This window comes from Pongo abelii, chromosome 19, assembly GCF_028885655.2.
Source record: "Pongo abelii isolate AG06213 chromosome 19, NHGRI_mPonAbe1-v2.0_pri, whole genome shotgun sequence".
Classification (NCBI taxonomy): domain Eukaryota; kingdom Metazoa; phylum Chordata; class Mammalia; order Primates; family Hominidae; genus Pongo; species Pongo abelii.
The window spans coordinates 89,328,227-89,353,765 of record NC_072004.2 but is presented as its reverse complement, the minus strand read 5'-3'; the positions used below and the strand labels follow the sequence as shown (position 1 = coordinate 89,353,765).

Genomic DNA, 25,539 nt, shown 5'->3' with positions numbered 1-25,539 from the left:
CGTCCGGCGCTGTCTCCTAAAGAGCGGCCCCCTCAAGCCCCGGGGGATTTGCCGCGCGCTGCAGCCCCTCTGCCGAGCGTTTTCGCAGCAGCCCCTCTTGGGCCCCTCCAGCGAGTCTCTGGCTGATCCGGTGTCGTAATCCTGGGTTCTGGCATCGGAGCCGTTGCTATGGGGATCTCACCCACCGATTCAGCATTTTGTCGGTGGGTTCGGTGGGGGATGAATGCGAGGAACGGGGAGATGAATGGAGTGGGGGAGCCGCTCACTGCTGGAGGGCTGGGAGGAATTCTCTGATCCTCTCAAGGGGGAGAGGTTTGGAAGCTGGCGCGGAGGAAGTAGGAAAGGGGATGTGTGAGTTTCCTGGGACTGCTTTTAAAAACTACCACAAACTGGTGGCTTAAAACAACAGAAATGTATTTCTCCACAATTCGGGAGGCCAGAGTCGAAATTCGAGTTGTCAGCAGAGTTGCTTTCTAAGGGAGGCTCTGCGGGAGGATCCTTTCCAGGGCTCTCTCCCGGCTTGGGGGCTGCACAGTCCTTGGCGTCGCGTGGCTCCCAGACTCGCATCCCTCCAGTCCCTGCCTCTGTCCTCTTGTGGCTTTCTTCACAGGAGGAGTGGGCTGGGAGTCAGGGCCTGGTTAGCAGGAACACAACATCCATGTGATCAATCCTGAGTGCTGAGCACTGTGCAAAGGGCTTCCTGAAGGTTATAGGAAGGAACTATTATCATTCGTTTTGCAGCTTGGGAAACTGAGGCACAGAGTCCTCTGTCCTCTTGTGGCTTTCTCTTCTGTGTCTCTGTGTCTGTTCCTTTTCTGTCTGGTATAAAAACACCCTTCCGTGGGTTTAGGGCCTACCCTAAGTCAAAGATGATCTCATCTCAAGATTTTGTTTGTTTGTTTTTGGAGACAGGGTCTCGCTCTGTCACCCAGGCTGGAGTGCAGTGGTGCGATCTCGGCTCGCTGCAGCCTCTGCCTCCCTGGTTCAAGTGATCCTCCCCCCTCAGCCTCCCGAGTAGCTGGGACCACAGGCACACACCACCATGGCTAATTGTATTCTTTGTAGTGATGGGGGGGGGATTTCACCATGTTGCCCAGGCTGGTCTCAAACTCGTCGACTCAAGTAATCTGCCTGCCTCGGCCTCCCAAAGTGCTGGGATTACAGGCCTGAGCCATCGTGCCCGTCCCTCATCTCAAGATCTTTAATTACCTGTGCAAAACCCTTTCCCCACATAAGGTCAATAAGTTTCCCTTTACAGATTCCAGGGATTTGGGACTTGGACACACCTTTGTGGAGGTCACTGTTCAACCCCTTACAGTGGGGAACTCATACAGAAAAGTAGGTTTGCTGCTTTGGACCCAACATTCCAGCCTGTGAGCATCAGGATCAGGGCTGATTCTGCTAGAAATCTGCCTCTTTGCATCAGCAGAGCAGCCCTTTCCTTGCTCTGGAGATCATGCTTTGGGGTGAGTGGTTAAACACACTTCCTCTGCAACCAGACTGGCTGAATTAGGGCCCCGGCTCTGCCACTGACTGGCTGTGAGATTTGGGGAAGCAACGGAAACATCTGTGTGCCTCAGTTTCCCAAGCTGCAAAACGAATGATAATAGTTCCTTCCTATAACCTTCAGGAAGCCCTTCGCACAGTGCTCAGCACTCAGGATTGATCACATGGATGTTGTGTTCCTGCTAACCAGGCCCTGACTCCCAGCTCACTCCTCCTGTGAAGGGAAGCCCTTTACTCCATCCTCCTCAGGGAACCCTACTGAAAGCTTCCCACCTGCAGTAACTTTGTGCACCAGCATGCTTCAAATGGGTGTCAGGTGGGTGGAGACTTTGACCCCCCCTCAGGCCCTGAGAGCCTGAAGCTCTGGGTCCCGCCTCCATGGTGGGCAGCTTCTCTTGTTTGCCTGGGTGCGCCATCCCAGCCCTCTCATTTCATCATTTCACAATGTTCCCGGAGAGAAACTTCCCTTGTCTTTGGCAACATGAGAAAATCAAGGACAAGTCAGTGAGTTTTTCCTTTAAGTTCACTTTTTTTTTTTTTCAAGCTGCAAAGACTCTCTTTTGTTCAGATTTTTGGCCTTCTTCCATTTTTAGCATAAAGTGTGTTCCGCCTTTGAGGACAGAATAGTGACAACGGGCAAGCCACCGCTTCATTGCTTGCTTGTGTTTCAGTGTCCTTAGGTGGCAAAATAGAACGCTAGAATCCTTATGTAAGTTCCAGATTACTGGAAACTTCCCTCGTCTATGAAATCTCAAAGTCTGGGAACCACCGCCCTGGAATTGACAAAACATTTTCAGGTACATAATCTCACTCATTTCCCATTTGACAGGTTGTCACAGATAAGGAGGCTCCAGGATATTTTTTTGATTTGGCCAAGGTCACATGGCTGGGAAATAGCGAAGGCAGGACTTCCCATCGAAAGCCATGCCCACTTACCACAAGGAATAACTGAGCCTCTTTTCTCTAGCACGGGAATCTCACACTGAGTCCCCCATTTCAGAGCAGCCGTCAGTCTAAAATGGGTCTGTCTTCTCCTCCTGTAGGAGTTCAGTGTGTGCTGTTCTCAAAGAACCCCCGCTCCCAGCACTCCTTAGGTACTGTGGATGCTCCTGAAACAAGCCCTCAGACTCGGCTTGGACTATGGGTTCCATCCATAGGGTCGGCCTCATTGATCAGCGTTACAGGAAGGCTTCGAGGTGCCTCCCTGTGACCGTGTTGTGAGCAAACCATTCCTGGCATCCCACCTTGCGGGTGAGGAGACTGCCTCCTAACCGTGGTAAGTCCCAGCAACCCACGCTGCCTCTGTGGGTTTGGAGGTCTGGCTCATTCTGTTCACGTGGGATGGTGGGATTCGGCAAAAATGGGAGAGTTGGGCTGTGAACTCTTGAAGGTCAGCTCATCCAGGAATTCATTTTGTGCATGTATACTGGCACCTGCTATGCAGTGGACACCGTTCTAGGCACTTGGGATACATCAGTGGACAAAACGGATGAATATCCCTGCCTTCCTAGAGCTGACATTGTAGGAAAGAAGGAAGATGGATAATAAACAGTAGATGAATAAATAAGGAAATTGAATCGCAGGTTGGCAAGTGGTAAGTGCTACGGAAAAGAGGAAAAGTGGTGGAAAGGTGGGAGTGTCAGGACGGGGTGAAGTGGGTCACAACTTACAATGGACTGGCTAGAGAGTCTGCGAGTTTCCTGTTTCTCACCGAAACATCCAAAAGATTCAAGATAAGATGTAGCAAGTAGCACCCTGTCCCTCTAGCCCATGGAGTCAGTGGTTCTTTACTCTGATGGAGGAATCTACCTGACTCTGTAGCTACAACAGAGGCTCCAGCTGGTCCCACTAGGAGCTTGTAAGCCAGATGGTCCACTTGAGGTGTCGCAAATGTGGCAGGGAGGCTGTGTCAACCGTCTCTGGGTACAGGCTGTCCCTGGGGAGGGGGTGTGACCTTCAGCATCAGCAGCCAACACTCCCAGCAACTGGGGAGTGGCTGTGTTGGCCCTGACAGGGCATCCGGGAAGCACAGTACATCACCCACAACAGGGAAGAAGACCCATGGAGTGTGGTGATGCACACAGAGTCTTCAGCAAATTGCCTGGCCTATAAGGATGCTTGCTAGTGTGATGGGCAGTTTTCTGAAAGATAGTGCTCCCTCCTCCACGAAGCATTTTCTCGACTTGACTTCCAGGACCTCACAGACTCCTGGTTTCCGTTCTACCTCCCTGGCCACTGTTGCTGACTGTTGCAAACGTGCCTCAGGACTCAGTCCTCGGAGCGTTTGTCCCCGCCAGCTGTGCACGCGCTCATCCATTCTCATGCCTTTAAATACCGTTTATAAGCTGAAGACACTTAAATTTTTATCTCTTCCTTGAACCTTGCATTGAACTCTAGACTCATATATCTAAACTGCCTACTAGATATCTCCCCTTACGTGTCTAATAGCCTGTGGCGGCTGTAAAATTGCTCCACTCACACCTTCTGTTGAGGGGACCACGGTGACTGACACCCCACTGCTGCCCCAGTGGGCCCACCCCTATGGCATGCTGAAGCCACACATGATGTGGGCTTCTCCCAGGCAATAGCTGAGCAGGTGGGATGGGGTTAGAGGGGGCGGTGTCAGGGCAGGCCCGCACATGTGGGATGTTGGATACCCCACGGGAGGTTTTGGCTCGAGGACCTCCCATCGGTCTAAATGAACACTCTTGGAGCTGTGCTGTGGTTGGAAACTCTTCCTCCCAGGCCTCCTTCCATCCCCCACTCCTTTCATGGGTGCCAGGCCTGCATGGCAGTCTGCCAGCGCCTGCTGCCTCCCCTTTGTCCTTCACGGACTTTGCCCCCAGTAAGCCTATCCCATGTCCAATCCTTCTTGGCATCTGCTCCTTGGGACATCCAAAGCGACACAATGGCATCTGAAATTTCACACGCCCAACACTGAATTAACCAGCAACTCCTTCCCCTAGAAACGCTGGCTTCTCCCCTAGCCTTCCCTGGCCTCATAAGTGGCAGTGCTGTCTTTTCATCACTCAGGTCATCCTCAAGCCTCCTCTCTCATCCCTTATCTGGCCCAGCAGCAGATCCCGCCGACGCTCAGTTCAGAGGCCATCCAGCATCTGACCATATCCCACCCTCGCTGCTCCAGCTCAGGCTCCCATCCGCTCCCACCTGGTTTGTAGCAGGTTCTCCTGCCAGCTCTCTTCTCTCCTTGCCCTGCCCCTCTCACCAGCTGTTCTCAGCAAGCAGCCCAGTGGCCCTTTCAGAATGTCAGAATTCCCATTGACCTGCCCGTGGGCTCCTGTGTCACTCGGTGTAAAAGCCAAAATCCTCCTGGCAGCCCACGAGGCTCCTCCTCACTCCTCCCTGTCCTCTCCTCCTCCTCCTCCTCCCACTAAGGAAGGAGCCCTGCGTCCGTTCCTGCTCTTGCTTAGCACCTCGGCGCTTGGGGTTCCTGCTCTCATGAGCCTCCCACCCCTACCCACCTGTTCATCCCCCCACCCCCACCGCCTCCTCTCCCCAAGTCTGTGCCCAGCCACCACCTTCTCAGGCTCTCCCTGACCAGTCCCACCTGGCATGCCTCACTCGCCTTCCCAGCCACCACCTTCTCAGGCTTTCCCTGACCAGTCCCACCTGGGATGGCTCACTCCCCTTCCCAGGCAGACTCTGAGATGTATTTTGCTCTTGGACTTTGCTGGTCTGACTCCCGCCATGAGCACAGATGCTCCATCGAGGCAGAATGTTGGTCTCCGTTTCTATCCCCACGCCTGCACAATGCCCAGGGCACAGCAGGTGCTCAAAAAATATTTGTTGAATGAATAAAGAGGGAAGTCTCAAAAAAAACTGACATATAATAATATTTGATAAATATTGGCTTTATAAAATTTTGTTTGCTTTTATTTCATAAAATTCAAGAACTTGTGGAGAAGAAACAAAAATAACCGATAATCCCACTGTTTTGATGCCACTTATTGATATTTGAAAAGAGGTAGAAATAAAATATGAAGACAGAAAATCCCATCATGTATCCAAAGGCATGAATGAAAAGAAAGAGCCTTCTACCAGGACCTCCTGCACCACCCAAGAGTGCCATTTTCTCGGGGGCTGAGAAGGGCCCCTCCAACAGGGCAGGTGAGGCCGGGGAAGGGCCAGGAGCAGCTGGGAGCCAGCTGTGGGTAGTGATAGGACTCTATGACACCGACATCCTATGGCTTCATTTCTCTACTTAGAACCCCTTAGGGCAGTGGTCACCAACCTTTTTGGCAACAGGGACTGGTTTCGTGGAAGGCAATTTTTCCTTGGGTGGGGTGGGGTGGGGATGGTCTCAGGATGAAACTGTTCCATCTCAGATCATCAGGCATTAGATTCTTACAAGGAGTGCACAACCTAGATCCCTTGCATGCACGGTTCATAATAGGATTTGTGCTCCTATGAGAATGTTTTTGTTATTGTTGTTGTTTTTGGGTTTTTTTTTTGAGACATAGTCTTACTCTGTCACCCAGGCTGGAGCACAGTGGTACGATCTTGGCTTACTGCAATCTCCACCTCCCAGGTTCAAGCAATTCTTGTGCCTCAGCCTCCCAAGTAACTGGGATTACAGGCACCCGCCACCACACCTGGCTAATTTTTGTATTTTTAGTAGAGACAGGGTTTTGCCATGTTGGCCTGGCTGGTCTCGAACTCCTAACCTTCCACCTGCCTTGGCCTCCCAAAGTGCTGGGATTACAGGTGTGAGCCACCACACCCAGCCTCTTATGAGAATCTAATGCCATTGCTGAGCTAACAGGAGACAGAGCTCAGGCAGTAAAGCTCACTCGCACACCACTCACCTCGGCTATACGGCCCGGTTCCTAACAGGCCACGGACTGGGACCCCTGCCTTAGGGGATCCTGGTGGACTTAGAAAATTCACACTCTTTCCAGTTGTTCTAAGGCACTGAAAGGTCTGATTCTCACACTCCCTGCCTACACCCTAGCCCTGGTGGTCTTTCCTGCCTCAGGGCCCCAGTCCATGCTGTCTTCTCCACCTAGAAAGCCTTCTTTCTCCCCACCACTTGGCCAACTCCAAGTCCTCCTTCCAGTCTCAGCTTACATGAGCAGTTCTCACACTTGTGGGAATATTGGAGTTACCTGGAAAGGCTGGTGCCCAAAGTTTCTGATTCAGTAGTTCTGGGGCAGCCTGAAAATGTAGATTTCTAGTAAGTTCCTGATGCTGCTGCTTCTGCGGCTGAGAGAACCCCACTTTGAGAGCCAATGGGTTATGTGACGCTTCTGTAAGATGCAGGCTCCAGATTCCTCCCCCACCCCTTTCTAAATGAAATCCTCCGGTATCACCCTGTGCTTTTTCTTTATCCCAGTTATCACAATTTTTAATTACACGTTTATTTGTATCTAACGACTATCTTCTAATCTAGACTAGGCCAGAGTGAACATTTTAATTTCACTCTCCTATTCTTTTTGTATTAAAACAATAACAAAGACCAATAAACAGATATCATACCGAGATAGTGTCTCTAGAAGAGAAGAAACTAACATTTATTGAACATAAGTAAATATCTTGCACTATCATATATACTTCCACAAGAATGATAACCAAGAGTGGCCACCACTTATTGAGCACCTACTGTGCACCAGGCAATGTACTTGGGCAGGATCAATGATGGCTTTGTTCGCTTCTATATCCCCAGTGCCTGGCTGATAGTGATGCTTAATACATGAAGAAATGAATGAAAATAAACAATTCTCCTGCATAGAACATTTTCTCCTCTCCTGGATGATGGAGAGCTGTTCCACTCTAGGATTTGTTTTATAGACCCGTCTCCTATCTGGGGTAGGAGTTTGGGATCCTTCAAGATGTTAATCGTGGTCCCACCTCCCCAGGAAGATTGACAAGGCCCCTGGGAATACTGAGCTGTTGCAGCACGGTGCAGAGATAGAGAGCTGGGCAAGACAGACGCCTTCCCCTCTGCTGTCTGTTATATAAAATAAGAAGAAAGAAAGAATTGGGGGAAAATTCATAGGCTGGTCTAATTCCATTAAATACAAAGCAGAAAATAACAAGAAGATCAAAGCAAGGCCAAAAGGAAGGAGACAGAAAAATAAAAGGAGGGGGACAGAGAGCCCGGAAGGGAGGAAGTAGAGGAAGAAAAAGAAGTGGGGGAGGATGTCCGCTGAAAATTGGCTGTCCTCTTCCTAGGTGTCTGTGGGCTACCTGCCAAATCAATTGATTACATCTGTAGGCAGAGTTGCCTTTTTATTTCACACCAATTTTCACGGGCAGCGTAAGATAAAAATGGAAAAGATGAAGTGAATGGGAAAAGATGATTGAATGTTGATGTAGAAAAGGAAGGTGCAAGGAAGGGTGGGGGGTCGCTGGACATGCAGTTACAAGAGCTTGCTGCAGAGGAGATTTTGGATCATGTGCCCCTCCCACCCCTTTATTCTTTTCTTTCCTTTATATACTCTTTGAAAACCCCTGTTTCCTATTCCCAGTGACCTGCTTGCCACAACCCACCTTGGCAAAAGCAATGGATATGCCCCAGGACTCCAGGAAGCAGTATGGCCTCAGAGAGCTTGGTGAGGAATGTATGTGGGAAGCAAAGGGCAGCTGATGACTCACTGCATGCCCTTAACTCAGTCTCTCCTACTCCTGAAGCCTCAGTTTCCCCACCCGGGGTATGGTGATAATCATCCACTCAGCCATGATGCTGGGGAGTGCTAACAGGTGAGAAGTTTGAGATGTGCTTTGCAAAAATCAGGAACTATATGCAGGCTCCATAATCTCAGCAAACAAAAATCAAATCCTGCAAATGCAAAGCAATGGCCCCTTGTGGGAGGGTGTGTCCCATAATGGGCTGTCCTGGTCCATGCTGGTGGGCTCTTGGGGGCTCAGTTCACTGCTCTCTCCCTGGAAGAGTCCTCCACTTACTTGGGCATCTGAGCTCTGTCTTCATAGGCCAGTGGCCAGCTATAAGGGTCTGTTTCCTAGAAACCCTTTGGTTTAGGCCTACCATCTGGGGACTGTGGAGAACAGGGTCTTGCTAAAAAGCCCTTCTGCAAAGAACTTGCCTCCCAGATCCTGAGACTGTTCCGCACAGTGTCATAGGCAGAGGGGGAGCTGGGGAACTGCCCCTCCCAGCTTCCCAGGCACCATTCCGAAGCCAGTTTTAACACGACCCTCTCTGCTGATACAAGCAGAGTTGAAGGTGGGAGAAAGGGCTGGCTTGCTGGCTGGTGTGTCACTTTAGTGAGGGGGTGTTTGATGTTCTTCCCACGCTGGACCAGATCAACCTAATCCAAGGTGTTGATCTCTGCTGCAAAAAGGGCAAAGCAGGATGCCACCAACTACCCATACACCTACTTCTTTCTCCTGGCAGGCCTGGGCTATCACCATGGCAGGTGGTGTCCAAAGGTGGACTATGCCTCCTTGGAGGAGAGGGCCGACAGATGCCTCTGCTGTCCATCCATGGAACTGTAACTTCTCTGGACAGGGAGCTGAGCATCCCTGGGGGTTCTTTAGAATCATCACGACACAGAGGGGAAAAATAAGGCCCAGTGAGGGACATGACGCATCCCAGGGCTCGGAGCTACATACAGGCAGAGGGGTGGCTGGAATTTGGGCTGGCTGTCTTTTTTTCAGGTGCTTTCCATGTGTGCCTCCATATGTGCGTATGTTTGTGCACACATGCATTTGTACATGCACATGCATGCATGTATGTGCAGAGAGGGGCAGGGGCTAGGCACAGGGCACCTTTTGGGGAAGCAAGCTCCAATCTGGAGGCCCAGATTTCCAGGCTGAGGGGTGAGCTTGGCTCCTGGGACAGGAGGCAGAAGTGATAAGTGCATTTGCCTTGTAAACTCAGGGCGTGCCCTGTCTGGGGAAAGCATGTCAGGAATTGCGTCAAACACGTGATGACTCCTGCTCATATTTCTTCTTTATGGCCACCTGCACTGGAGACTCCTGGGCTCCCTAGTAGATCCCCGTGCACAAACCCATCATACCTGCTGGGCTGGCCAGCTCCCAGGCCCCCATCTGCCCTCCATGAGGAGCATGGGGGGCTGGGAGGGGTCTGCTTCATCCTCCTATCTGTCCTGACACCGACATGGTCCCTCACTAGGAGCTCTGCAAACGGGAGGTGCCCAGCAAGAAGAAGCCCACAGGAGAAGCCAGGCTACTGTCAGGCAGCCTTTTCTTGCACATGTGGGAGGGATGGCTGGAATGTGCGGCACCCCCAAATGTCACCTGCCACATGTCATCAGACAGTGCACTTTTCCTTATGCGTCATCAAAGTCCCCATGACGATATATATCCCTGGGGTGGGGAGAGGGTGGGGAGCACCATTCTTTCATCTGACACCTTGGAGCAGAGATTTGTTCCTATCAAAAAGAGAACCGGACACAGATGTGAAAGAAAGTTGGGGCACCCAGGTCTACTCCCATGAATGGACAAGTGTTTCCCAAACATGGCATACCCTGTTGGTGGCCTGCCCTTCCTTCCTTGACCCACCCAGAGGACGCCCTAGCTGCGGTAGACAATTCGTGCACACGCAAAGGCTCTGTACCCCCAACAACCACTGCTCTTTGCTTGTAGGGGTTCTTTGGCCATGGAAGGGGGCTCAGCCCTGCAGGGCAGGCTAGAAGTGCTGGGAGTTAACTCCCTAAGTGGGGCTCTCAACCCTGAGGGACAAGGGCTCCTGGAGAAATGCCCTGGCTTCCTGGTGAGTTCTGCAGCCTCTTGGAGGCCTGGAGGGGTTGGGCCCCCAGGATGCACAAGGGAAACCTGCTCCTTGGTACCTCTTTAATCAGCTTTCGTCTTTCCTCTTCTTACTTCTCCCCTCCCTCACAGTGCCTCCTGCAGCCACCTCCCAGATAAACCACCAGTACTCCCATCCTTGTTGGAGGGCCTGTTTTTAGGAAAACCCCAACTAAGGCAGGAGGCTCCCCACATTGTAGTGGAGGGAGCCAGGATGCTGAGCTCTGGGTGCCCCAGCTCTCTGGCTCACGAGCCATGAGATGCCAGGTATGCCCCTTGACTTCTCAGAGCCTGTTTCTGCATTTGTAACATGCAGGTTAATGCTCCACAGTTCTGTGATTCTGCTTCTTAAATGCTGGAAGAATTAAATTCATTCAGAGTTGCCACCGGGCAGAAGCACAAGCTATATGCTATAGATCTGGATTACAAGATTAAAGATCAATACAACATTGTACAGAAGCAAGTGTTAAATTGGGTGACAAATGCTAAACAGAGCTGGGAGTGAGAGAAAGGAAGGAGGTAGTTGAAGAAGTCTTCTTGGAAGAGGTGAGGATTTAGTTGGCCTTAAAGGGGCCCAAGGCTTGGGAGTAGAGCTTGGGAAGAAGCCTCTGGAGCCAGCCTGCAAGGGTGTGGGAGCTCCTACACCTATCATGGAATCTTTTCAATCCTGGCCAATGGCAGTGGGTCACCAGCTGCCATGTATTGTGCTACACAGGAAATGTTGGGGCTGCAGAGATGTTTCTGTTTTAATGACTCTGTAATTTTCTAGGAAAAAGGGGTGATGGGAGTGTATGGATAGTTTAAAAAGAGAGTGTCGGTGCTCACACCTGTAATCCCAGCACTTTGGGAGGCCGAGGCGGGTGGATTGCCTGAGATCAGGAGTTCGAGACCAGCCTGGCCAACATAATGAAACCCCGTCTCTACTAAAAATACAAAAATTAGCTGGGCGTGGTGGCGGGTGCCTGTAATCCCTGCTACTCGGGAGGCCAAGGCAGGAGAATGGCTTGAACCTGGGAGGTGGAGGTTGCAGTGAGCAGAGATCATGCCATTGCACTCCAGCCTGGGCAACAAGAGTGAAACACTGTCTCAAAAAAAAAAAAAAAAAAAAAAAAAAAAAGACAGTGTCCACCCTTTCCCTTCTCAACTCATCGCATATCATTCCTTTTCGGCCCCTTTCCACCTCTTCCCATTGTACCCTCCTATCTCATTCCATTGCATGCCTTTCCTTCCCTTTCTTCTCATCCCACCCTGTTCCATGTTGCTCTATCCCCTCCTTTCTATCTCTTCCCCAGGACCCATTCCATTTCATCCCTTCCCATCCCATCTCTCCTGCGTGAGAAGGGGATATTGGCACATGAGGAGACTTTGGAGACCTGTCCCCTTTATTTGGCCAGGGTGAGGGGAGCAGCAGCTGAGGCTGTGGCCGCTAAGAACCACCTCTGAGGTTGTGGACCTGAAGTGACAAATGGTCTGAGGGGCTCTGACTGAGGAAGCAGCTTAGACATTGTTATTTCTAGAAGGAATAGAAGATTTTTATCTCTGTGGCCTGAGCAGGGTATCTCTGGGAAAGCTGCTCTCCTCTGCCTGGTGAGCTGGGGGCCAGTCCTCACAGTGTAGCCACCGCCCACAGGGAACTAGGACTCTTGCCTGCTTTGAGTTGAACTCTCTCCATCTCTTTTGACTTTGACTTCCTGACTCCTGTGGGAGGCAATGCATAGAGTGGCTGAGAGCACAAATATTGGAGCCCAGCAACTGGGCTAAACCCCCAGCTCTGCCACCCACCAGTGCTGGGACCTCACAAAGTCTCTAAAGAGCTCCCTGCCTCAGTTTCCCCACCTGCAAAGTGAGTCTAATAACAGCATATCTTTTTGGGTTGTTGTGAGGATTAGATGAGCTACCACATACGATGAGTTTAGAAGGGTACTTGAAACACAGTGAGCTTTGTCATTGTTAGCTGCTCTCATCATCATCATCATCATCATCATCATCATCATCATCATCAATCATTTATCCATATAGGAAAGGGAGGACCTGGCATTCTCTCTCTCTGTACCTCTTCTCTCCTCCCTCCTTCCCCCTTCTCTGTATTTGTTCTCACAGAGGAGGCTGAATCTGGGAGGTCTGATAGCGCTGGTTAATGGCTTATAGATCGTTGACGCGTCAGGCCTGATGGAAGTGTCTGTTAGGGTTGGCATTGGGAGCCCGAGTCAAATGGCCCGAGACAGATTCATGGCTGTCTTCCAGCCACGCCAGGAAAACACTCCCAGAAGGATACAAGGCTCTCACAAGCTCAGGAAACTTAGAGCGATGGAGGGGGCCTTCCTGGGAGGCTGCAACCCTCCAACTATGCTGCAGGGCCCCAGGGCCCTATCTACAATGTGGGGAACCCTCCAGAAGTCAGAATGGAAGTGCTGAGTATTAACAAAGTGTGAGCAAAGGACAGATGTCCAGATTCACTCAGTAACAAGTCCAGGAAGACCTAACTAATGAGCACTAATTTGGAAAGAGACCAGACTGACCTGGTAACAAATTGTGAATTATGGATTTTTTTTTTTGAGATGGAGTTTTGCTCTTGTTGCCCAGACTGGAGTGCAATGGCGTGATCTCGGCTCACTGCAACCTCTGCCTCCTGGGTTCAAGCAGTTCTCCTGCCTCAGCCTCCCGAGTAGCTGGGATTACAGGCATGAGCCACCACGCCCGGCTAATTTTGTATTTTTAGTACAGACAGGGTTTCACCATGTTGGTCAGGCTATTCTCGAACTCCAGACCTCAGGTGATCCACCTGCCTCGGCCTCCCAAAGTGCTGGGATTACACGCGTGAGCCACCGTGCCCAGCCGAATTATGGAATTTTAAAGCATAGTTTTACCATTCTCAACTAAATAGACCTAAATAGAGCCCTATAGAAAGCACCTTGTGTGTGTGTGTGTGTGTGTGTGTGTGTGTGTGTGTGTGTGTGTAGGGGACAGAGAAGACAGTCTTATCTGTGTGTGTGTGTCTGTGTGTGTGTGTAGGGGACAGAGAGAAGAGAGTCTTACCTGTGTGTGTGTGTCTGTGTGTGTGTGTAGGGGACAGAGAGAAGAGAGTCTTACCTGTGTGTGTGTGTCTGTGTGTGTGTGTATGTAGGGGAGAGAGAGAGGAGAATCTTATCCTTGTCCTGAAGGAATTCACAAACGGGGTGATATACAATTGTATTACTTGGCACTTAGTAAAATTAAATTACCAAAATGGCAAACCAAAGGTTCTTGGGGACCCACTAGAATGAACAGATGAATGATGTATAATTACCCATTTGTGTGTTTGCATGCAAGGCGGAGCTCTGCAGGGCTGGCATGCGGTTTGCTCTTTCCTGTAGGTTAAACACTTCTCTTTCACTCTGGTTTGCACCTTGTTTGTTGCATGGCCCAACCCTCCCATTTCCTAACATGCACAGGTACATTTCTGGCCCTCCAAAGTGGAAACCTGCTTGTTCTTCAGTGAACAAAGGGGCTCTTGCTGAATGTGTGTGTGGCCCTGGAGTTGAAATCCATCTCCTTGACCCTGGAGGCTGGTTTTTCCCAACTCAGGGAAAATTGCTAAGAGTCCAGCAGCAGGCTCAGTGTCTTTTTGGAGTTTTCAGAGCTAGGATGCTCCTCTCTCTCAGGCTGTTTAAGAACCTTCCAGCGTCCACCTCCAAGGGGGAGGTTTGGCATTTCCATACCCTTGGCTGGCAAATTGTAAATTTGGATACGAGCAGAAAATATAGTGACATCAAGGTTATGTGGTCTGCAGCTGACAAGATGGATAGCCCTCAGCTAGGCAGCATTTCCCAGCTTCTTCTTGGTTTGCACTCTCTCCACCTCTCTTTCTTTTAACCTTTTTTTTTTTTTTTTTAAAGAAAACATTTTTAGAGACTTTAATAACCGTGGAAGGATGCTGTAAGGCGGGCAGGGAAATCGATCATTTTTATTCGGTTGTGCGCGATAAAATGTAAGTTTGAGCCATAAATCTTCTTACCTTAAGGGAAAAGAACGGTGTGCCTGGCTGTTAATATGACTCTCTTTTTGGAGATTTTAATGAAGGAATCCTGCTCCCCACCACAGATTAATTCATAGCTGTGGACAGGGCGGGGCTGAGGCGGGAATACACCCTTTCCTCCAATCTGGCAACTGCTGGTTCCGTCTCTCTCCACATCTGTGTGTATTCACCGTCTATGATTTTTAATCAATGTCTCACCAAACACGTATAAAGCTCCCACTGTGTGCAAGACACCATGCCTAGCACCAAGGAGGGGAGATGCTGAGGAGTATCTCAGAGTCCTGGGTAAGTTGCCCACAAGAGGGCTCCTCTCCAGGCCCTGCCTGTGAGCACCCCAGATACCTCCCCACTTGTCTTGGCCACAGTTATATCCCCCTACCGGAACGTGGCAAGAGATGACGCACATGGCTTATGTTGGCCACAGGACTCCATTTTGGGTACCCTAAAAGGAAAGGCAGGGCTGCAGTCTCAGTCAGCTTGGGCTTCCATAACAGAATGCCATAGACGTTTATTTCTCACAGTTCTGGAAGCTGGAAGTCCAAGATCAAGGTGCCAGCTGATGTGGGTCCTGGTGAGGCCTCTCTTCCTGGCTTGCAGATGGCCGCCTTCTTGCTGTGTTCTCCCGTGGCAAGGAGGGAGGGAGAGAGACTGAGAGCGCATGCGTGCTCTCTAGTCTTTTCCTTCCTCTTCTTGTAAGGCCATTCGTTCCATCACAGGGGCCTTACCCTGTGACCTCATCTAACCCTAATCACTTCCCAAAGTCCCCACATCTAAATACCATCCCACTGGAGTGTTAGGGCTTCAATATATGAATTTTGAGGGGACACACATGTTCAGTCTCTAACAGACCTGTGTTGTGGAGCTCATTTCCTCTTTCTTCTTCTTAGGGGTGTGAGTATGGTGGAGTTGGAAAGTGTGATGTATGGTGTGGGGAGAGGACAGAAAGCGACCTCTGCTGCCAGGTGGAAAAATGCCCACCCATCTACTCCTGCCACATCAAGTCTGTGGCCAGAGTGTAGGAGGGTTCAGGCCACTGCTACCTCCTGCATCCTTGGCCTAGCATCCCTTCCTCAGGTCCTAATCCTAAACCTCCATCAGCTGCCTGCTTTCTGGATCCCTCCCGCAGCCAGGCCCCTCTCTTGCTGTGGCTCACCAGTGATCTGGACATTGCTGGCAATAAGCTTCCTTAAACATCCGTGGTGCACACGCTGCTCTGCAAACAAAGACAGGGCATCCAATTATTCCAAAAACAACCTGTTTCTGTTTGCTTATCTGACTCGGACTGTTTGCCCCTGACATCGCTATTGATCAATTTGAACTTTTCCCCTTCAAGTCCAACATGATTCATAATTTGTGGTTGGAAAAAGCCACCTGGGCAGTGGGCCCCCTGGGACCAGGCCCTGTGCACCCATAATCTCATTTAATGCTCTATGTGGTTGGTATCATGATTTCTATCTGAAAGGCAAAGAAAACTGGGGCTGGGGAAGGTGAGTATTTATCCAAATCTCCCAACTTATAAGTGATGGTATCAGAATTTGAACCCAGGTCTGTCTGTTCCAAAAACTGGCCCCTTTCTAATACATTGAGATGCCTCCTTTGTAGTCACCCAGTTTTTGATGGTCACGCCAATTCAGAATTGCAATCAGACAACAAACACCAGAGAATACAAAAGGCTGATTGTGACTCTGTGTAGGGAACAAGGGTACCAAGCTGTGCCGACAGTTTGATGGTGGGTCAGTGTGACATCTTGGAAAAAATAGCAGCTGATTATATTCTTCAAATCGACACGTGTTTTTAAAGATTTTTGAATCAGATGTGAGTCAGGAGCATTAGGGCAAAAGTGTAACACATTTATATTTGGTGAATGTGGGAAATTTCTCCCGTGAAAACAAAGTGAGTAGTCACTCTTGAGGTCTGGGTGCATAAATTATAGTACATTTATACCATGCGATATTATGCCCTATTGAAAACAATTAGAGCAATATTGGAGGACATAGAGAGAGTTCCCCAAGGTATTGTTGAGTGAGGAAAACAAGATGCAAGAAACTGAATATCATATAATTCTGCAAAACAAATAATGACAAAAGGCTGGCTATACATGTATGAGTGCACGCATGTGTATAAGTGAATGCATGTGGGTGTGTGTAAAGTTACATACATGTATGTACATACATGTCTACTACATGTAGTGTGTGTATGTATATATTTATACAGGATAATATGATCATGAAGAAAAATGTGGAAGGATCCCTACTAGGCTCTTAGCATGAATTTCTAGTGGTTATTGGTGGAGGACAGAGGAGAGGTGTCAAGGAAAGTCAAACTAACAAGAAAAAAAACTAAGAGTCTACACAAACACACACACATGCATACACATAAATCATGTAATGACAACATTTATGCATTTAAATAAAGGTATAGGCATTCATATAAATACATTCAAAGAAAAGTTGTAAGTTATTTTCCTGCAGCAACAGAGCACTTACCCCAGAGATCTGCATGACGGCATGACAGTGAACAGGCCTCTGCAGATCCAGACGGTACAGTCTAGAGGCTGGGAACAGCTACTAGGAAGCCACATCACAGGCTCCCCAACTCCCTGCAATGGGAAGGGTTGGTTTATTCTTGGCTTTACAGCTGGCACAAGGAAGAGGGGCACCTGTGTGATTTGGGGGTCTTCTCCAGCTGCTGCCTTAGAGTCCCCCACCTGGCTCAGGGGTAAGTGAAACAGTAGAAGGGGAAAATAAACTCTTTTCTACTTCTGCTAACATTAGGGTAACCGTAACACTGATCATTTAAACAGGGACCGCTTTGAGAGTGAAGAGAAGAACTATGAATAATCCAGGTGCAAACCAGGACTGTCCCTAGCACACCTGGCTGTAGGGTCACCCTAGCTATAGCTCCTAAATGGGGGGTCTACATTCTAAATTTCACCATCTTCTCCATGCAAATATGAGTATTAATTGATCCAGAACCCTGTAATTGTTGTAACCGGAGCCCAACAGGGCTGAAATTACTCTTAATTATCATCCCATCCCAGGAGGGAGGGGCCTTTTCCCTCAAAGTTACAGAGACACGTGGTGAAACCAAGGGGGATGGATGTGTGGCTTCCATGGGGCCCTGCTTAACCACAAATGTCAATGCTCTGGGCTGAGCAGGGCTGGGATTCCTGCACATGCTCTGTGTGGTTGGCCTGATCTATAAGAGACTAAATAATGACCAGGCTTGCTGCTAGAGCACTTTGTAGCTGATGTGTCTGGCATCACCAGCTTGGATTACTAAATGGGTACATGCTGATTAATCTACAAATTAGGTTGATGAACCCCCAACCTAGCTGTCTCAAGGATTTGTATATCTCCCCAGTGCCCTTCTTCCCAAGCATCCCTTAGTTAATTCAAGGGATCTACATAGAGACTGGTATTTGGACCAGGGCAGAGAGAAAGATAGAAGGGGAAAGATTATTTTTTCCCAAACTATTAATATCTACTAATCTGAAATGCCATAATTGAGGGCTAGAGGCAGCATTTTTCTTGGCTAGCAAGGGGAAGGCTATTTGAAATGGCCTTGAGAATATGACTAACATGAAGGAAGCAGACTGCAGAGATAGAGATAAAAGAAAGACCCTGATGATACTGTTTGAGCCACTTGCACCCTCTTCCTTGTGCTGGATCTTCAGGAGTACCTGAAGTCTGCTCCCCAAAGTTGGTAGAAAGAATAATGGCCGCCAAAGACATCCACATCCTCACCTCTAGAATCTGTGAATATGCTACCTTACATGACAAAAGGGGTATTGCATATATGATTAAGAATTTTGAGATGGGGAGATTACCACAGATTATCTGAGTAGGCTCAGTGTTATCACAAGGGGAAGCAGAATGGTTAGAGTCAGGGAGGGAGACGTGGCAATGGAAATAAAGGTCAGAGTTATGCCATTGCTGGAAGGGGGCCGTGAGTCAAGGAATTTCAGGCATTCTCAGCCAAAAGGCAAGGAATGCATTCTTTCCTACATCTTCTAGAAGGAATGCAGCCTCGCCACCATCTTGGTTTTAGCCACATAAACCCATTTCTGGATTTCTGGTCTCCAGAGCTGTAAAATAACACATTTATGTTGTTTTAATTCACTCACTTTACGGTAATTTGTTGCAACAGCAATTAGAAAACCAATACTCTCAGCTTTCTGGTGGCTTGAAGCAAATTATCTTGAGTTAGACTTGATTTTCTATCATTTGTAACCCCAAGAATCCTGCACCAGTAACCACCTCTAGGAGGACTGGCATCCCTTTCCAGAACAGCCCAACTATGATACTATCCCAACTTGTCCTTTACCTCAGAAGTCCTATAACTAGGGCTTGAGAGGAACATGGGGGCAGATTCGTCAACTTTCTCCTGCAAATGAAAAATCCAGTCAGGCTCAGATAGATCCAATGACTTGCCTGAGCAGTTGAAGGGGTTTCTACCCAGCATGGGTTCTAGATCTGGAGTCCATGGACTGGCTGCTATGGCCCAGTGGACCTGTGAAGTCCTAGAAAAGAGTACAGGTTTGAACAAGAATGTGTGTCGATACCCTTCTTTCTGCAGCCCCTTGGATGGTCCAGAAACACATCTCCCTGGGGCTGCTTTTGCAGCCGAGGAACCTGGAGGTCTAGCCCATTCTGACCTTGGCTCTGCCCTGTGCTCCACACCCAGCTAACCCATCTCTTTCCATGACACCCCCTTGATGGCCTCCCCCACGGAGCACATTTCTGAGTGGAGCTGCCTGGAGCAACCACTGAGATCAATCTCTTGGGATGCCGAAACGCAGACACCATCCCGCCTCCTAGATCTGATTGTTTTGACAGCTTCACCAGATTACAAAGCAAAGGCCCCATTTGGTGATGAGAAAAGCAATATTGTGGCAGGGGCGGCTCATTTCTTTGAAAATCAGCAGTAAGTGAATTTGCATCCACTTAGTAGTAAATACATCTGGCTGGCCCCCTCTCCAGCAACTGCGAGGGATTTACATGCACTTGGGTCCGTTTTATTATTTTATGATGGAGAGGGTGGGGAGAGGGAAGAGGGAGGGGAGAGCAAAAGAGAGGAGATTGAGAGGGATTTCTTGGGGAGGAAAAATTGAGGATGGGAAGTTTCTCATTTTTTTTGCAAAGTTTCTTAGCCTATGGCTGGGGTGGGCGAATCACTGAATCAGAGTGGGCAAATCATTCTTAGGAAAAGAAATAGCCCTCTTACGGTTCTGTGCGTTATGATTTAGAAGACTCTGAAGAACCCTTGTCATGACACGCTCTCTAAAACCCTCTTTAAAATTCAGCTGGAAAGTCCCAGGGAAAAGATATACAGGCCTTTGTAGAGAGCAGGAGAGCCAGAGACATTCTCCAGGACGGTGCCAGAGGGAATGTTCCATGCAAATGTGTTTAAAGTCCCAGGTCAGTAGCTGCTGGGAAGACCGCTTTATCCTTTTTAAGAATAAAGTGGACACCATCTCTTTCTGATTGGAGAGAAGCCAGCGCCGAATGTTTTATGTTCTCTGCATAGGAGCACCCTCGGTGACCCTCTTCTCTTATTTGCTTCTGTAGCCAGAAGGAAACAGGAACCTGGGTGAGCAGATGGGGGAGCAAGTTGCCCGGGCAGTGGGTGTTCAAGGGGGTTGTTGTGCGCGTGATTTCCCAAGTAAGAACCACATCAGAAATGGAGTAGCCAGCAAGAGCCAAGACCAAACATCCTTAGCATGGCCTGCAAGTCCTCCTGGATGTGATTCCCAGCTTTCTGGTGCTTTCTATCGCGGCTTAGTCAGAGAGTGTTTTAGTTTGCAAGGTACAGAAACCCACTCACACAAACTCTAGAAAAATGCAGTTGATTGGAAATGGGCAAGGGCACTCTGAGAACGACATTTGGGTCACCCCTGTTTCTCCATCGCTGGACGCCTTTAACTGCTTACTCCCACTGTGTTTGCTCATGGGCTCAGCTTTATTCTTCTTATACAACAGCCGAACAAACTGCTACATAGACAGTTGTTCTAGGGAAACTCATTTTATCCATAGAAGAAGCTAACATTCATTTATCACTTATGATGTAGCATAGAGACGCAAAGGGCTCATTCAATAGGGACAGGATGAGAGGGCGGCAGGTGAGGAGCCACCTTAAATTTTACATCCTAGGTGCCTCACTTGCCTCACCCTATTCTAGCCCAGTCATCCAAGGTGACCCTAGGCCACACAGCTGGAAAGGGGCTGAACTAGGAATTTAACCCAGGGAGTCTGGCTCTTATAAACTCTACCATATTGCCTCTCTAATAATCACAGATAATAATGTGCTTATTAAAATAATAATGATAGCAATATGCTTATTAAGCACCTATATGTGCCTGGCACCATGCTACTTTCATTGACATTTATCCCTTCTGGTAATCCTCACAACAACCCTATAAAGCAAAGATGATTATTATTTCCATCTTACAGATGAGGAAAGCAAGACACAGAATGGTTGAGTAATGTATTAGTCTGCTCTCTGCTAATAAATGCATTCCCAAGACTGGGTAGTTTATAAAGGAAAGAGGTTTAATTGACTCACAGTTCAGCATGGCTGGGGAGGCTTCAGGAAACTTACAATCATGGTGGAAGGGGAAACAAACACGTCCTTCTTCACATGATGGCAGCAAGGAGAAGTGCAGAGCAAAGCAGGGGGAAAGGCTCTTATAAAACAATAAGATCTCATGAGAACTCACTCACCATCACGAGAACAGCATGGAGGTAACTGCCCCCATGATTCAATTACTTTCCACCGGATCCCTCCCATGACACGTGGGGATTATGGGAACTACAATTCAAGAAGAGATTTGGGTGGACACACAGCCAAACCATATGAAGTAACTTACCCAAAGTTGGACAGCCAGTAAGTGGGAGAAAAGGCCTTTAATTCCACGCCCAGCTGACTCCAGGCCTATATTCTTAGCCTCTAAAGTACCTGACTTCCCAAACAGCCAGGAGAGAGCCTCCCAGATTTCACAACTCAACATTTGCTGAGCCTTGCTCTGCACTGCACACTGTCCTGGGCAGTAGGGATTCCCGGTCCATGTCCTTAGAGAATGCAGAATCTAGCGGGATGATAGACATGTAAATGGATAGTTACAAAGCAGGGAGAAGTACTAGAGGGAATGCCAGCATTCCAAGGACTTCAGGAAGGCGAGTCTGCAAAGCCGGACTCTACTGTCTTGGCTCTGGGTTTGCAGATGTATCACCTGTGAGTAGCATATAGTGCTCAAGCTCTCTCCTTCTTTCACATACGGCACAGTTGTTGCTACGAATGGAGATGCTGCTTTGCTCAGTTACTTAAAGGCATCAGGACCTGGGGGTGTGGGAGCAGGCGCTGGCAGAACTGCAGCCAAACACCACGGCTTTCCCTGCTCAAGAGACAGCCAGGAAGGCAAAGCGTTGTCTTCAGCAGCCAGCCAGCTGTGCGGCCCCCACAGCGCTCACCTGGTGGCTGCCCTAGGCTTGTTTACTGTTGCTTTTATTGAATCTGACTAGTCTGGAAATAATTGTACTAATATTATTGACATTACTAGTATACCAGGATGTATTTATAACTTGCTTCTCTCTCAGTTAAAATCCAATCTCATCATCACTCTTGCGTGGGGTGGAAGTTGCAAGCAGAGCTGCTGCAAAAAAGGAGCTCCCAGCATGAAAGTGGGAGAAGTCTGGCCCAGGTACCACACCTGTCTGGGAGGGACAGGCTTTGGAATCAGGGGATCTGTGCCCCAGACCACAGAATCTTGAGTATCTCAAGAGTTAAAGCTGCCTGGCTGTGGCTCCCACAGCCAGTAGGTGGGGTATTCTTTTAAAGGTAGTAGAAGAAAGGTTTGATGAGGTTTCAGAAAGGAAACGTGGGCTTTTCCAGAGAGCTTCCCAAACTGATGACGTGGGAGATGATGGGTCTCCAGCCCCTTCCCCTTGTTCCTTTTCTCTTCTCTCCTGCTGTTCCAGGAAGTTACCCACCCCCATCCTCTGCACTGGCCCACTCTGCCCCATGTCAACACGTGGATGGGGCTGCTGTATGGGGCAGTTAGCTTTCTGTACTTACTCTGCAGTCCTGCCCCCTCCCGTCTCCTTGTCTGTCTCTGGGAGTCTTAGATGGAAAGAGGATGCGTGTCCCGGATCTTATTTCCTGGGTGTCCAATATGGCATGACTTGCAAACTGAGATGTCTGCATGCTTTATTTCGAAGGTGCAAGTACTCCTTGATTCTCAAAATTTAGATTTTTCATAACCCACTAGATTTATTTTACTAGTCACTGGGGACTTAAATACAAAAAGGCTTCCTGTTACTTTTTTATTCAAAAGAGTGCAATGTATATATACACTGCTTAAAGAGTAATAATAAAACACCCACGTATTCACCATTCAGCTTGAGAAACAGAGCATTACCAGCACCTGGGAAGGCCCGTAGGTATTTATTCCCTATCACCTTCCTCTTTCTCTCCACCAGAGGTAACTTCTGTCTTGAGCTTCATATTAAGCATTTTCTTCCTTCTCTCTCTTTCTTTTTTTCATGAAGTTTTACAAGGTATATAAATATTCCTAAACAATATAGGCCTACCTCATAGCTATTGTGGGTTTTGTTCCAGACTACCACAATAAACTGAATATCACATTAAAGTGAATCACACAAAATTTTTGGTTTCCTATTGCATATAAAAGTTATGTTTACACGATATTGGAATCTATTGAATGTGCAATAGCATTATATCTAAAAAACAATGTACATACCTTAATTTAAAAATACTTTCTTGCTAACAAATGCTAACAATCCTCTAATTATTAGCAAGTCAATCATTTTTCTGGCAGAGGGTCTTGCTTTGATGCTGATGGCTGCGCACATCATCATCCAAGGGTGGTGGTTTCCAAGGGTTGGGGTGGCTGTAGCAATTTCCTTTTTATTTTTTTGAAGACAGAGTCTCACTGTATCACCCAGGCTGGAGTGCAGTGGCACAATCATAGCTCACTACAGCCTTGAACTCCGAGGCTCAAGTGATTCTCCCACCTGAGCCTCTGAGTATCTGGGACTACAGGCACATGCCACCATGCTCATCTAACTTAAAAAGAAAATTTGTACAGATGGGGTCTTTGCTATGTTTCCCAGGCTGGTCTCAACTCCTGGGCTCAAGCATTCCTCCCATGTTGTTCACACAAAGCACTGGGATTACAGGTGCGAGCCACCACGCCCAGCAGCAATATCTTATAATATGACAGCAATCAAGTATACTGCATCCAATCACTCTTCCGTTCATGAAAGATTTCCCTGCAGCATATGATGCTATTTGATAGCTTTTTACCCACAGTAGACCTTCTTTTAAAACTGCAGTCAGTTCTCTCAAACCCTGCCTCTGCTTTATTAATTAAGTTTATGTAATGTTTTAAATCCTTTGTTGTTAATTCAACAATGTGCACAGCAACTTCACCAGAAGTAGATCCCATCTCAAGAAACCATTTTCTTTGCTCATCAGTAAGAAGCATCTCCTCATCTGTTCAAGTTTTATCATGAATTGCAGCATTTCAGTCACATCTTCAGGCTCTACTTCTAATTCTAGCTCTCTTGCTATTTCTACTGCATCTGCTGTTACTTTCTCTACTGAGATCTTAGACCCCTCAACATCAGGTTGGACTCCACTTCTTCCAAGCTCCTGTTAGTGTTGATATTTTTACCTCCTACCATAAATCTCAAATGTTCAAATGGCATCTAGAAGACAGTCTCTAGATGAAAAGATGGTGAATCCTTTCCAGAAAGTTTTCAATTCACTTTGCTCATCACTACTTATGGCAGCTATAACTTTATGAAATGTATTTCTTAAATAGTAGGACTTGAACATCAAAATTACTTTTAGATCCGTGGGCTGCAGAATGGATATTGTGTTAGCAGGCATGAAGACAACATTAATTTTGTGTATGTTAATCAGAGCTCTTGGGTGACTAGGTGCATTGTCAATGAGCAGTAATATTTTGAAAGAATCTTTTTTTCCTGAGCAGTAGGTCTCAACAGTATGCTTAAAATATTCAGTAAACTAAACTGTAAACAGAGGTGCTGTCATAAGGCTTTCTGGTTTCACTTGCAGAGCAAAGGCAGAGTAGATTCTGCATAATTCTTATGAACCCATAGGCTTTTAGAAAGGTCAATGAGCATTAGCTTCAACTTAAAGTCACCAGCTACTTAGCCTCTAACAAGAGAGCAGCCTGTCCTTTGATGTTTTGAAGCCAGGTATTGACTTCTCTTCTCCAGCTAAGAAAAGCCTAGATGGCATCTTCTTCCAATAGAAGGCTGTTTCCTCTACATTGAAAATCTGTTGTTTAGTGGAGCCACCTTTGTCAATTATGAAGCTAGATCTTTTGGGTAACTTGCTGCATCTTCTCCATCAGCACTTGCTGCTTCACCTTGCACTTTTAGGTTATGGAGATGGCTTCTTTCCTTAAACCTCATGAACCCACCTCTGCTAGCTTCAGACTTTTCTTCTGCAGCTTCCTGACCTCCCTCAGCCATTATAGAATTGAAGAAGGCTAGGGCTTTGCTCTGTATTAGGCTTTGGCTTAAGGGAATGTTGTGGCTGGTTTGATCATCTATCCAGACCACTCAAACTTTCTCCATACCAGCAATAAGTCTGTTTTCCTTTTTTTTTTTTTTCTCAACTTTTATTTTAGACTCAGAGGTTAAATGTACAGATTTTGTTACAAGGGTATATTGCATGATGCTGAGGTTTGGGGTACAACTGAACCCACCACTCAGTTAGTGAGCATAGTACTTGAGAGGGAGTTTTTCAGCCTTTACCCCTGTCCCTCTCTCCTTCCTCTTGGAGTCCCCAGTGTCCATTGTTTCCATCTTTATGAACATATGCAAGTTCAGCCCCCACTTAAAAGTGAGAACATGCAGTATTTGATTTTCTCTTTCTGTTCTCTTAGGATAATGGCCTCCAGCTACATTCATGTTGCTGCAAAGGACATGACTTTGTTCCTTTTTTTTATGACCACGTGGTATTCCATGGAATATATGAACCACATTTTCTTTATCCAATCCACTGTTCATGGACACCTAGGTTGATTCTATGTCTTTGCTATTGTGAATAGTGCTGCATTTCACTTTCTTATCACTAGTATGTTCACTGGAGTAGCCCTTTTAATTTCCTTCCAGAATTTTCCCTTTGCATTCACAACTTGGCTGTTTGATGCAAGAGGCCTGGCTTTTGACCTATCTCAGCTTTTGACATGCCTTCCTCACTAAGCTTAATCATTT

The 25,539-nt window shown here is 47.8% G+C and overlaps 1 long non-coding RNA gene across 3 annotated transcripts; it reads left to right on the top strand.

Moving 5' to 3' along the window:
- Positions 1-1,630: 1,630 nt before the first annotated feature.
- LOC129051115 (uncharacterized) lies at positions 1,631-11,751 on the top strand. Of its 3 annotated transcripts, XR_010138012.1 has the most exons (7): positions 2,096-2,782; positions 2,951-3,100; positions 4,540-4,677; positions 5,419-5,634; positions 7,995-8,226; positions 10,093-10,219; positions 10,571-11,751. It is a non-coding gene; the product is annotated as an uncharacterized LOC129051115 (long non-coding RNA). The 3 variants fall into 3 exon arrangements; XR_008515175.2 differs by lacking the exons at positions 10,093-10,219; positions 10,571-11,751 and having other exon boundaries at positions 7,995-8,253; XR_010138013.1 differs by lacking the exons at positions 2,951-3,100; positions 5,419-5,634; positions 7,995-8,226; positions 10,093-10,219; positions 10,571-11,751 and adding an exon at positions 1,631-1,822 and having other exon boundaries at positions 2,178-2,303; positions 2,550-2,782; positions 4,540-5,338.
- The last annotated feature ends 13,788 nt before the right edge of the window (positions 11,752-25,539 follow it).